The following is a 13,522-nucleotide window of genomic DNA, read 5'->3' on the forward strand; positions in this document are numbered from 1 at the left end:
CACACTTTCTGTCCTGTCCAGCAGATTTCCTGCAGCGCTACGACATCGAAGTTGCGGGGATGTAATTCATCGTAGATTATCCTATCGCAACCTGCGAAGCCTAGCGACTTGCAGTTCCATGTTCCAAGCTTCCAATCGTGATCCTTTATTCGTCGCCTAGGTCGTTGCCGATTGTATCGAGTCGTATTATCTTCTATGTCGTTCGTAATGGTTGTTTTTAAAGGCGGCTTATTGGGCCTGCGCAAACCTCCTGTCTCGTCGGAGGGCCGTCGTGTCAGGGCTGTTTAGCGTCCCACCTAACACCAGGACTTGGGCTTGTGCGCTTTGAGCGGCACACGGTCGCTTTGGCGGAGCCTACTTGCGGATACATGCAGCTTTTTATAGAGGTTTAACAGGGCCCACTGTCAAACCCCACCACATCCTAGGCAGGCGCCAGGTTCTTATGCAGAACTGTATTAAAATCTGCCATCCCCTGGTTGGGTGTAGTGTAAAATAAGTAAAATGTAAACATGAATTGTTATCTGCTAGAAAGTCTTTACATCATGCCTCAGTCTCAGATAGTTTTTGCCACCAATGCGATGCTTGCATTCGAAGCGAGTAGAATTATGATTCTTCGCGAAGAGCAAGCCGCACGTCAAACAGCATACGCATCATCGGGCGAGCCAAAGTCATTAGACAGTCGCAAAGGAAAACGAAAAAATGAAGAATGAACCACACCAACGTTCGTTTTCTGCATTCATTCGCCTGCTGAAGAATAGAACGCAAGAAAGGCAAAATGAATTCTTCGCTGGTCGCTGCTACTCGACCGAGTGGAATTCGTTTTACTTTTGCGATTTTTTCGCTCTTCAACAACACTGGCTCCAGCTTAAATTTCTCTTAATGTAGTACGTGGTTTCGCATGTTTCTAAATTGCATTCCAAGAACAAAACATTTGAGAGGGTTAGTTCTGAAAATGTATTGCGAGAGTTCGGCTGGTACCTGGTGCTGGGAATTTGGTTTCATCAGTACCCGCTAAGCTGTGGAGGACGTCGGAGGTCCTTCGTAGCTTAGTAGGGAAAGCACCTGTCCAGCGTACTGGGGTCGTGGGATCAAAGCCCACTGAAGGGGCGATGACCCTCCAATACCTTTTCCGAACTAAATCGATCACATGTTGTATATATGCATGATCGAGTTTCAGACAAAGTAATTAATTTCCACTCCGGGTGGCTTAATACCCGGCATATAGGCAATTAACTTTGAATGTACTGAAGAATTTTCCGCTATCTTCTTCAAGTAATCTGTTTGCTTCCGCAGCATGCCGATCCTTGAATCCTCCTCATCTTCTGATTTCTGCTTGCGAGTTTTCTTCTTCGGCGGAAGATCAGATAGGTTCTTAGGCGGTAGGTTCTTCATCGCCGTGTTTTCATTCTCAGTGTTTTCTTGGTCCTCGTCTATATCAAACATTGGCGACTGGGCAATATTGCTGTCCGTTTGCTCTGGAGTACTTGAGCGGAGCGGTCGTGTTTCTTGAGCTGGTTGAGATACAGGGATGCCGAATACAGAACCTATTGATAAATAATAATCAATAATATCATACACATTTAAAAAAATCAAAATACCTGATCAACAGTTTTGTCCAGGGAATGTATTTTACCAACAGCATCTTCGCAGGATGTCAGACTGACCATTTGATTTGGTCCCCCACCTGCCGCTCGGCTTTCCTTCTTATTATGCGCCAACTTCCGCTTAATGTTAAGTTTGTAGTCCGCCCATACCTAAAACAGTACCACTTATTGAATTAGCAATTATTGTGTCTTTTCCTTGTATATACTGCCCACAAATTCATAACAGTCCCATGTTTGCTCTCTATTTGTATAAAAGAGCAAAGAGAAATCCAATAAATCATGCTTGCATAGTAGCTAACAATAACATGTAGAATCTCCCTACATGTTACGCATATTAACATTATATCCAATAATATAACGTTTCTGAACAAAATCTATATTTGACTGAATATACCCTCCATCCAGTTAGCCTTGTGAGTAAATACGTACGGCTTTCTTTTTTGGCTTGGACTTTCCAACTCATAGCCCGATCCAACCACTTCCATTCAAATTAATTAATGACAAATATTTTTTGCGCACATACGCACACACACACTTCACCTCAAATCGTCGAGCTGAGCCTATCTTTGTATATAACACTGTGGGGCCCTCCTTAGCCGTGCGGTAGAACGAGACCATGCTGAGGGTGGCTGGGTTCGATTCCCGGTGCCGGTCTAGGCGTATTGGAAATTGTCTCGACTTCCCTGGGCATAAAAGTATCATCGTGTTAGCCTCATGATGTACATACGAATGCAAAAATGGTAACTTGGCTTAGAAACCTCGCAGTTAATAACTTTGGAAGTGCTTAATGAACACTAAGCTGCGAGACGGCTCTGTCCCACTGTGGGGATGTAATGCTAATAAGAAGAAGATGGGTCTCCAGACCTTCTATAAAATATTTGGTTGTCGGGAAGTATATTCTGGCATAAATGTTATACACTCACCTTTTGCTACACGGTGTCCGATCTGATCGTCGGACCCTAACTGTCCCGACCTTGTGCTAAGTCACCCCAAATTTCGGCAAAGTTCTGCTTGCAGATTTGCATCCCTTCGCAGAACTTCAATTCTTTAGCTACATGTCGATTTTCCTCCATTTTCGCCACCAGCAACTGGAACTGCTTCCAGTTTGTTATTCGTAGCCTGAACTTTTTGTTTTATTTAGACTGGGTTATGTATAGATAGAAACAAATGAAACTTACTTTTTCACCTCCATTGCTACTGGACAGATGAAAACATCATGACTGTAGTCGTTACTTAAAAGTCACCCCACAGGGACACTCGTCGTTGAAAATCGACTGTCCGAATACAGTGACAGTTCATTCTAGTTCATTCACAACGAATCTTCTCACTGCATTGGACTCAGAGAATCGCTCAAAGTGAGTCTAATCACCTCCACATTGTACCAATATTTGGAGGATGGATTTCAACCAGCAGTGATAGTTTACATTGCGACTAGAATATATTTCGCTTAAAATAGTGTTTATGGACTTTTGGATACACCTCAAGGTAAGTGAAATGTAGTATCGCTTAGATGTAAGTTATACACCTAACCAGCGGATGGCAGATTTTAATACAATTCTACATAAGAACTATACAGAAACTGTATCATAATTGGGCATATACAATTTCGGAAGATTTTAATACAATTGTTGTATTGAAATAATACAGATTTGTAATATTTTAATACAATATCTGTATAAAAAGCTTTCAGAATTGTATATGCCCAGATTTTATACAATAATTGTCAGATTTGTTTTTTGGGTGTTTTTTTTTTTTTTTTTTTATGGAGGGATGAAGGCAAATCTGCATACAGACACCTGAAATTATCACTCAGGGAGTGGGGTTGACGCGGTTGGCAGAAGGCCAGACCGCCGGACCCACTAAACCCACCCAAGCAACAGAAGGTTACTTGAGTTACCCTCTCTTCTAATGCACAATTCCCCCCGGGACTACCTTTCAGTATTACTTCTGTGGGGAAAGCAGTACTAAAAGTACTCCTCCCAAAACAACACCTTTCACAGTGCCTCTCTTCGATGTTTTGTCATACGTCTGAGCCCTTTGGCTCCCTTATTGGTGCCAGCAAGCACACAAAAGCGTGGGCCCTTAAGCCCTTTACTTTTTTTTTCCTTGTGCCATTCAGCAACGCATCTACTTTCCTTTTTTATTTTTAGAGCCATTTAGCTCTCAACGTGCTCGCAAGCTACTCAGATAGTCCCCCGGCGGCGGATCTACCCTACTCCGACGGGGAGTCCCCCGGCGGCGGAAGCTCCCCCGATACCGACGACCCGCATTCGTGGATGGCTGTTACATTACCAACACTACACATTCACCTGGTATGCATGTTCATAGATCCGCTCAAGTCCTACGCACATTCTCACTTCAACGGGTTACCGGACGAGTGCCGAGGTCAGGCCAAAGATTCCGGGTGGAGATAGCTTCCGGTTCAGTGGTGCCCCGACGACCCGAAGCAGGTGCATTCACGCGGCACGATCTACTCAACTGGTCCCCGGCGGTGGACCTAGCCTACTCCGATTAACCGATTTCCCATGAACTGCGCCTTTCAACTTCTTGCTTAACCGATGAGCCATTCAGCTCTCACCTTGGTCGCGGACTACTCGGATAGTCCCCGGCGGTGGATCAATCCTACTCCGACAGAGAGTTCCCCGACGTCGGAAGCTCCCCCGTAACCGACGACCCGTCTCAACGGGTGACCGGGCGAGTGCCGAGGTCAATCCAAAGATTCCGGGTGGAGATAACTTCCAGTTCAATGGTGCCCCGACGACCCGAAGCCGGTTCATTCGCACGCCACGGTCTACTCAGCTGATCCCCGGCGGTGGACCTAGCCTACTCCGATAACCGAGTTTCATTTGCCTTGAGCCATTCAGCTCTCACCTTATTCATTGAGCCATTTAGCTCCCGCCTCGGTCGCGATCGCGAACGACTCGGATAGTCCCCGACGGCGGATCTAACCTACTCCGACGAGAAGTTCCCCGAAGGCGGGAGCTCCACCGAAACCGGCCGTTTCGCCACGTTCTGCGGCTACGCGCTCGCTGCAAGCTGAATACAGTTGCGACGCTGTCGTTCCCATCCATTATCGACATATATATTCACGACTTCCACGACTCATGGTCCGCTATCCGTAACGGCTGCCTGCTGCTGCTCTATGCGCCAACTTCGTTGCAGGATGTCGGCTATCCTGGACGTCGCTCTTGCAACCGCTCTCCACTGTTCTGGGTTCTGGCACATTTTTATGACGATGTTATCGGTGTTGGTGTCCGTTCCGCATGCCCCCAACATCGCACTCCTCTCCGTTTCGAACCGAGGACATGTGAACAGGTGGTGTTCAGCCGTTTCTGTCACGTCTGGGCATTGCGGACAGGTGGGAGAAGCCGCGTGACCAAACCTGTGTAGGTACCACTTGAAGCATCCATGGCCTGTTAAGAACTGGGTCAAGCCAAAGTTTAGCTCCCCATGAGGTCTGCTAATCCATGCCGACACACTTGGGACTAAGCGATGGGTCCACCTTCCCTTAGGCGAGTTGTCCCACTCTCTCTGCCATTTGGCTACCGTTGCTGCCTTTATATTCCTTCGAGCGTTATCGGTGCCCCTGAGGGCGTAGCACTCCTCGTCTTCCTCTACCACCAGTTTGATAGGCATCATGCCCGCGAGTACACATGCCGCTTCGCGAGATACGGTGCGATATGCGCTGATAACTCTCAGGCACATTAGCCTATGAGTACTCTCCAGCTTTCGCACGTTGCAGTTTACGCTCAACGCTGACACCCAAGCTGGTCCTCCGTATCGTAGTATTGAAACCGCCACGCTTGCCAGCAGCTTGCGCTTGCTGGAGCACACCCTAGAGTTGTTCGCCATCATCCTCGATAGTGCCGCTATCGCCGTCGACGCGCGCTGGCAGGCGTAGTCGACATGACTTTAAAGCTCAACTTATCGTCGAGCATCACCCCCAATTGTTTCAGAGATCTCTTGAGGTGATGTCGCAGCCGCCGACTCTAATTGTCGCCTCCTGAACCGATTTCCGATTGTTAACGACTATCATCTCCGTTTTATGATGCGCCAACTGTAGCTTCTTGCTGCGCAACCATTCCTCCACTAGGCTGATCGAATAGGCTGCAGTCAATTCGACCTCTTCGACGGATTCTCCGTACACGGTCATGGTTACGTCATCGGCGAATCCCACTAACTTGACTCCTGGCGGGAGCTTCAACCGCAGCACGCCATCGTACATCACGTTCCACAGCAATGGACCCAAAATTGATCTCTGTGGGACACCTGCCGTGATGGGGGCGGTAGCCAAGCCTTCGTCTGTCTCGTAGATCAGTAATCGATTCTGAAAGTAGCTTCCCAGAATCTTATACAGCCCTACCGGTACTCCCAGCCGAAGCAACGAGTTCGCGATCTCCATCCAGCACGCACTGTTGAATGCATTCCGCACGTCGAGTGTTATTACTGCGCAGTAACGTATACCGCGCCGCTTGCATTCGATGGCGACCTTTGCAGTGTCAACCACCGATTTAATGGCACCCAGAGTAGACCTTCCTCGCTCGCTCGATAATCCTCCTACCTCCTCGACGTACGGCGACAGTCTGTTCAGGATCAACTTCTCCAGTAGCTTCCCTACCGTGTCTATAAGACAGATTGGTCTGTACGCTGAGGGGTCTCCTGGTGGCTTGCCAGGTTTCGGTAACAGGACCAAACGCTGTCTCTTCCATATATCCGGGAATGTCCTCTCGTCCAGACACTTCTGCATGGCCAACCTAAACATGTTCGGGTGAGTCGTTATGGCTGCCTTCAATGCCATATTCGGGATCCCGTCCGGACCAGGTGCTTTACTCGGGTCGAGGGACTTTGCCACCGTCAATATCTCTTCTACCGTCACCCTCTCCACCCCTTCATCATTTGCTACCCTCGCTGCTGGCGGCCAGTGGGTTGGGCCGTGGTGCGGGAATAGTGCCTCGATTATAGTCTTCAGCCTCGTTGGACATCGCTCGGGAGGAGCCAGTGCTCCTCTTGTTTTGGCCATCACCACCCGATAGGCGTCTCCCCATGGGTTCGAGTTGGCGCTCTGGCACAGTCTGTCGAAGCAGGCTTTCTTGCTTTCTTTGATGGCCTTGTTTAGAGCCAGTCTCGCTGCTTTGAATTGCTCGATGCGTTCCTCCCTCACTTCCGCCAAGCGTGTCCTTTGCGTTTTCTTCTAGCCCGGAGACAGGCTGCTCGAAGGGCTGCAATTTCATCGCTCCACCAGTATACCTGTGGCCTGCAGTTCCGTGGTCGCACCTTCCTCGGCATGGTCGCGTCACAAGCTCGAGACAGGACCGCAACCAGTTCGTCGCCGCTTAAACTTCCCGTGTTTTCTTCCAGACCCATAGCTTCACTGAAGGTCCCACCGTCGAAGTGGGCGACCTTCCACGACCGGGTTGTGGGAGTAGCTCTCCGGCTTTCTCTTCTTGCCTCGCTGCCTATCCTGTACCGGATAGCTAGATGGTCACTGTGGGTGTAACCGTCGTCGACCATCCACTGCATATCACCGACCAAACTTGGACTGCAGAACGTTACGTCTATTATCGATTCCACTCCGTTTCGCTGGAAGGTACTTTTGGAGCCTTCGTTGCACAGCACGACATCCAGCTTGGCGAAAGCCTCTAGCAGCGTTTGCCCTCTCCGGTTAGTAAAGCGACTTCCCCACTCTATCGCCCACGCATTGAAGTCTCCTGCAATTACTACTGGCTTGCTACCCACTAGGTCTGATGTTAGCCGATCGACCATCTCGGTGAATTGTTCTATCGGCCACCTTGGTGGGGCGTAGCAGCTGCAGTAGTACACTCCATTTATTTTCGCTATAACAGTACCCTCCGCTCTTGTGTTCAGCACTTCCTGGATCGGGTATCTTCCCGTCGTACAAATCGCCGCTGATTTGGATCTATCCGCTACCCAATTCCCATTATCCGCGGGGATGCGGTACGGGTCCGACAAGATAGCGACGTCCGTTCTCGCTTCTACTACCGACTGCCACAGCAACTGCTGGGCGGCCGCACAATGGTTGAGGTTGAGCTGCGTTACTTGCACGGCTTCCTCGTAATTGTTTTTTGGGTGTAGAACAATGATTGGGCGTTCTTATTGTCTCCACTATTGGGCCTTTTACCCTAGACCCAACTGTGCCTTCTTGTGATAAAATTACAACATTCGTGACAATTTTATAAGGCTCTCATACCTAGATGAGCGGAATTTCTCAGTAATATCCTGTTCGCGATAATACAAGCTTCGGATACGCTACTTTTGATCTTCGTCATACGCTTTCCACTACAAATTATATGCGATCAATTTCCTGTTCCAGTTTGTTAATGCCTATACATTTGATTTAACTGCAAATAAACTAACACTTTCTTCCGCCTTCCCGCTCTTGAAGTCAAACCCGCCACCAGTCACCTGATCAATTTGAAGCCCCAAATCTCTGATCATATAATCAGAAACTCCCGCTTCAAACTCCAAATGATTTACTCGCAAAAACACGAGAAATATCTTTCCCACTGTCGGTTCCCGTTTGTTTGCTGGATGGAAGTCACCGCGCAAAAATTGACGATTGATTGGTTCGGTTTTGATTAATGAAGTGCTCATAAATCAAATAATTTGCATACGAAAGAACGAACCAACGAAAGCCCTACCGAACCGTACGGGCTCATATCGGGACGGAACGTCGTGGGAGCCCTCAGAACCACCAACCGATCTGGTGTGGTTTCTTGCTGCGATAGCCGGGGGTTCTGTTTGAACTTCAACAACACCGGAAGGGATGCTGAATCAAGAACGAGAAGTCATTTTTTTTTTGTTGAAGCTGCGGTGCTCAGCGGCACACAGTGATCCAAATTGGTGTAGCTGCAGTCGAGTTAATGTATTTCTGCATTTTATTATTTTGTAATTGAATTTGATCTTAATTTTTGCTCTTGATTTTTTTCTTTTTGTTCGTCTCACTTGACCAAACGTCATAATGCTGAATTATTGAGGAGTAATGATGAATTTGTGCATTCCAAATGAAAATACTAATCAATGTTTTAATATTAACCTCAGAAACAAGTTGTAATTGATGCATTGAACCTAACCCATTTCCGATTCAACGCTCTACAACTGAGAAAATGGTCTAATAAACTGTTAGTTTTTACTGGCCAGCTTTTATTTCTGAAGGCAGTGGTATTGTATTGAGATGATATTAATTGCAACAATCTTACTTTAGACAGTAAATCACGTAAAAAATGTTCACTTTTATTCTTTTGGATCACTATACATCACCACTGCGGGAAAATCACAGAGAACTGAGAAGCCCGTTCGATGAGTGACTGCTTCGACGAGATTGAACTATTTTCAAAGCGATGAAAAACTGTCGGCGAGTTGAAAACTTGAAAAGAACGAAGACAGTGAAGATGAACACTCGTGCTCACAAATCTGAAGTGAATAATGGTTTTGGCTTTCTCCGTTTGATCTGTTTACAGTGATCGGGGGTGGAAAGAAAACTCTGCTGCCGAGCGACCGGGTAACGGGTGGGGTGGTGGCAACTAATGCTGGTGGAGCGCGATGCATTCCGTGGGGAAAAATCCGAGCAGCGCAATTTTTCACAAATGTCATTGAGCGAACGGATATTAACGAGCTTTTTGTGGAAATTTTTACTCCAGTGGTGTGTACCCACTCCAACACTAGATCCGGGAAGAGATCCCCGGAAGATGGACAAATCAGTCTCAGCAGTATTTAGGTCCGGCCGTCGTACGTCCGTCCTTGTTTTTTTTTTGACATTTGTAACGCGATGGATCATTTGTTACAGCGGAACCGAAGCCGAGGTGACAAGAATAGAAAAGCCAGCATCATTGTCGTGGGAGCTGTCGCATATTTGAAGGTGATGGGACGGAAGCTTGATTGATATGATTTGGTCGAGATGGAAGGAAAAGGGGCAAATAGAATTTTGTGAATTTTGGTCAACTTGTGTACTAAAACAATTTAATTGATTGTCTTTTAAAATAAAAGTGAGTAAAATAAAAGTAAGTAAAGTAAAATTAAGAGGAATTTGACTCCCCTTAAAAATAAACCCAGAATAATCCACTAGCGGTGGTGGTGCCTTTCTCGTGTATTGTAAAACAAGAAAAAACATAAGAGTTACGAGAAAAGCACATAAGAGAGGCAAAATTGCACTTTAGGGAAATAGATTCGGTTATTTCCATCAATTCACATTTATTTGCGTTCATTTGAATGCGAAAAATTAGGAAGGATTCCGCATTGAATGCATCCTGTTACAAGCAAATCGGATAAGGCTAAATACAAAAAAGTGTGTCTCACATTTTTTTGTACACACAAACACATACATACATACATACATACATACATACAGACATCACCTAAATTCGTCTGAGTCGATTGGTATATAACACTATGTGTCTCTGAGCCTTCTATCGAAAGTTCGGTTTTGGAGTGATCCTATAGCCTCTGTATACTTAGTATACCTACGCGACAGGCAAAAAAGACGTTGGGCATCGATAAAAAAATCCTTAGAAAAAGAGGCTATAAACTACAGAGAAAGATTGTCACTGTCGTCATTCCGGAATATCTTTTGCTGGTTGGGATAGGAAGTACGATTTGACTGTTCTGAACCCAACATGTTTTGGACAGCAAAACAAAAGGAGCAGAAGCAAAAATCTTTCTCTATACATACAAAGTTTTAAACCTCTTTTGTGAACGTTCTATGGAAATTGTTCTCATTGAAAAATCATATGGATTTCTCAACTTTTCCCGGAATAACTTCCTCCGGTTTCATGAGATTTTTTTTAGAAATTCATATGAACTCGTGAAAACTGAGACGTGGCTATTTAAAATAATTTCCCTTGGAATCAATAATAATTTACGATAGAAATTCTGAAGAATTCCCCTCGGAAATCTGAAATATTTTTTCTCTAAAATTAAGAACTTTCCCATAAAATCAAATCAATGGTACATAATAAATATCCATGAAGTACGAACTATTTCCACCCCCGCCTAATCAAATGACACTCAAATCCAAATTACAAATTATTCATATCGCTTACAGTGCTTCAATCTGAGAAGTTATTTTCATTGGAGGACAATTCGAAACGGTGTTGCAGCCATCACGCCTGGCTGCACTCGAGTTTCAATTCAGTCATCTGGTATTACAAAAACGGGACGGAAGCTTGTCATCGGAGTTCACACATTGGCCATCCATATACATATTTTTCTCCTATCGATTCGGAGCAACATTTATCGCAGATTGTGTCGATACCAAGGTTTTTTTTTTTCGATAAAACTGAGCAAAACGTCAATGTAATAAAACGAGCGACGTGTGCTTACATGCACAGACATGTACATTTGTGCAGAACACTCATCCGACTCGCTACTAATTATTACAAATCCGAAAGTATGTTGCATCCGGTAGCGCTTTTTCCCGTGAAATAACTTAGGATTTAAATTCCCCTGCGAGTGCTCCATTCCATTAGTGCTTTTCCGGGCGCCACAAAGCCAAGTCCCTTCTGGCGCTCCATTATGCGGAACATTGAAAATTCCTCACCGGAGATTTTAAACAGCATATTTATGAATTATTTATTTAAGCATCTTGTCTACCGCTGGCCGCAAATTCGCTCGCCAACCGCACGGCGGCGGGTGCTGACTATGACTGTATTTCTTCTTTTTAGACGGGGAATTGGGAGTTGAAGGATAGGAATAACATCAGGCCATTCCTGGTTGGGACTCAAATGGGCACCTATACAGTGTCAATCAGAAACAAATGATCAGTACAGTACGCTGCTTTCGTTTTAAAACAAAGTACCATTTCCTTTTTGTCCGAATTTCCGAAAATTCTGAAAGATTTGTATGAATCATATAATGTTCTGTAGCATAAGGTGTATCGAGGAGTTATTAAAAAAATCATGAACAATATTTTATCCGATCCGTTACAATGGTGGTGATAATCTTATTGAAAGTGTAAGGTGCGTTTTGGAACAAATCCAGCTTCCTATACCGAAACCGGCTTACGCGCCAATCTGGATAAACTTCCAGATTGCCAGCTTGGTGTTAATTTAAGAATTGAGATTATAACGAGATTTTTCAATGGACCTAGTTTAGGAATTTAAACAATTAAATATATAATTTGTGTTACTAGGCATTAACTATAGTTTACACTACCTTTCTAGTCACTACCGAAACGTTAAAGTAACTTTTAGGTCGCAGGTTTTGATAACTACCGATAACGATTGAGCTAAACTATCCAGTGATCGCGTGATCTAACTTCGAAGTGGACAAAGGTCTATTTCTTGACCTAACTTACGAACATACCCGCGGAATTCCTGGCGGAAGTTAGTGAATTTTAGCAAATATCTAAAGCGTTGTCTCTTTCACCCTTATGTCCAACTGACCCGACCTATCCTTCTATCTCATTCTGTAGATAGTTTTTTCATAACATTTCGTTCGCGATTTATTCATTCGGACTCCCAGATTTTGGCTCTGACCGTACTCACCGGCAGTCTGGAGGTCGTAGAGCGAAATCGCTCTAAAAGGTCCCTTATATTTTAGTCTTCTTGCCCTCAGATACATTTAATCTATTCTACAAGCACTCTAAGTAGTTGAAATAGTGACCCATCCTCACCCCTATTTGACCCATTGTCACTCCCGATGACAGTATTCAAAATGTGAAATTTGTTGGATACGAAAATTTACGTTTTAAAAATAGCTGAAATATTTAAGTAATTCAGCCAAAGATACACACACAAAATACATACTCATCCAATGGCGGGCATAGAAATGCTTTCAATTATAAATGAAGAAATGCTGGTAGAATACTTAGTTGAAAAGGAGGCCAAGTTCCAGTTGGAATGTAGAACCGTGGAAAAAGAGGATGAACTCGCAGGACCCCTGTCTTTTCTCTTCAATTCTTCGTTGTCATCTGGTTACTTCCCGCAGCTTTGGAAAATCTCGCACATAACTCCTATCCATAAGAAAGGATCTCGTTGTAATGCGGAGAACTACCGTGGTGTCGCAATTCAATCCGCGATGCCGAAATTGCTTATTTTGGCAACGGAGGAATGTTGTTCGAATGGATTAAAACATATTTGTTGAGCAGAACTCAGTATATGAGAGTTTGCAACAATACATCGGCTTCCTTCGATGTTAATTCAGGAGTTCCACAGGGTAGCCATTTGGGCCCGCTGCCTTTTGTCATGATCGTGAATAAACTCCCGTCATTTATGGACTTGGACTAACGCAATAGTGTTGATCTGTGCCGACAACGTAAAAATGTTTATGCCAGTAAAAGCCCTTGATGACTGTATTTTGTTGCAAAAAGATCTTCGCAATTTTGAAAGATTTGTTAGTGGGAATGGACTTAGCGTCAATGCAAGCAAATGCTCGGTGATTACCTACACCAGAAGAGTTCGGCCGATATCATTTACCTACAGTTTGGGTCATGCAATCCTACAACGAGGAAATAGTGTTCGAGATTTTGGCGTAACAATGGATCAGTAACTGACATTTAACGAACACATCAACATAGTCATTAAGCAGTCATTGCAACTTTTTGCTCTTACCCGACGGTTTGGACGTGATATTACTGATCCACATGCAATTCTAACAATTTATGTTAGCCTCGTTAGGACTAAACTTTTGCAGATGTGGTGTGGCGGCCACAATATGAAGTACATATTCAACGATTGGAGGCAGTCCAGAGAAAGTTTTTGAGATTTGCTTTGAGAAACCTTGGATGGACAGAAGAGTTACCGGTGTATGAGAATCTCTGCTCGTTATTTGACCTCAACACCATTAGTAGCAGACACAAGATTGCCGACATCGTATTTTTCTGTATCATCTTGAGAGGGCGAATTAGTAGTCCTTATCTATATAACCGGCTCAACTTCAACACTAGCCCGGTTACTGTTCGTTGT

Source organism: Armigeres subalbatus, chromosome 1 (assembly GCF_024139115.2).
Source record: "Armigeres subalbatus isolate Guangzhou_Male chromosome 1, GZ_Asu_2, whole genome shotgun sequence".
NCBI lineage: Eukaryota > Metazoa > Arthropoda > Insecta > Diptera > Culicidae > Armigeres > Armigeres subalbatus.